At 40.9% G+C, this 697-nt stretch overlaps 1 protein-coding gene across 1 annotated transcript in view; it reads right to left on the reverse strand.

The window, feature by feature from the left end:
* The window catches only part of Crybg3 (crystallin beta-gamma domain containing 3), a 119,055-nt gene that overhangs the window by 39,258 nt on the left and 79,100 nt on the right, over positions 1 to 697 (reverse strand). The window lies entirely within an intron of this gene.

A 697-nucleotide genomic window follows, 5' to 3' on the forward strand; every position in this document is an offset into this window, starting at 1 on the left:
AAAATAAAAAAAAAAAACAAAGAGCAAAGAGTTGGGAAGGGCTTAAAAGAATGGGATGTTTTATCTGCAGTTGAGAAACTCAGAAAAACATTCACATTATTCCTGTTAGCTTCTCTATCTACACATGCTCTTTTGACTCCTGTAAAACCCGGTGCTCTACAAAATCCACAGCTGGAGGTTTCCGAAAGTCCAAAAGAATGTTTCTGGCAGGACGTGTCTCAAAAAAACAACCACTCAACTATGTCTGTCCCTGAAGGCGTCGGCTAACTAGAAAGTAATAAAAACCTCAAAGCATTTGCAGTGAGTGGGACATGACTACATTCAGCTGAATGTCGACAGGAACATGGAGAATGGACATGCTCAGAAAAGACTTACACTATGCTCAGGCAGTGAATGTCACTGGTCAGCAATCACTACACATGGAGTTTGGACAGGGATTTTTCTAACTAGGTTATTTTAAAAGAAACAGAGAAAACAGTGTTTTGCCTCCTTCCCCTCCTTCTCTTTCATGGTGTTTCTGTCCCTATTTAGTCTTTCTTTCATGTAAGGTCTACTTTCCTTCCTCAAGCTGACTTAAATTTAGACAATAAACCAACACTGGACTTTGGTGTTTCGTCCAGTCCCTTTTGAACCACACATACACACACACACACACACACACACACACAGAGAGAGAGAGAGAGAGAGAGAGAGAGAG

Source organism: Mastomys coucha, unplaced genomic scaffold (genome assembly GCF_008632895.1).
Source record: "Mastomys coucha isolate ucsf_1 unplaced genomic scaffold, UCSF_Mcou_1 pScaffold12, whole genome shotgun sequence".
Classification (NCBI taxonomy): domain Eukaryota; kingdom Metazoa; phylum Chordata; class Mammalia; order Rodentia; family Muridae; genus Mastomys; species Mastomys coucha.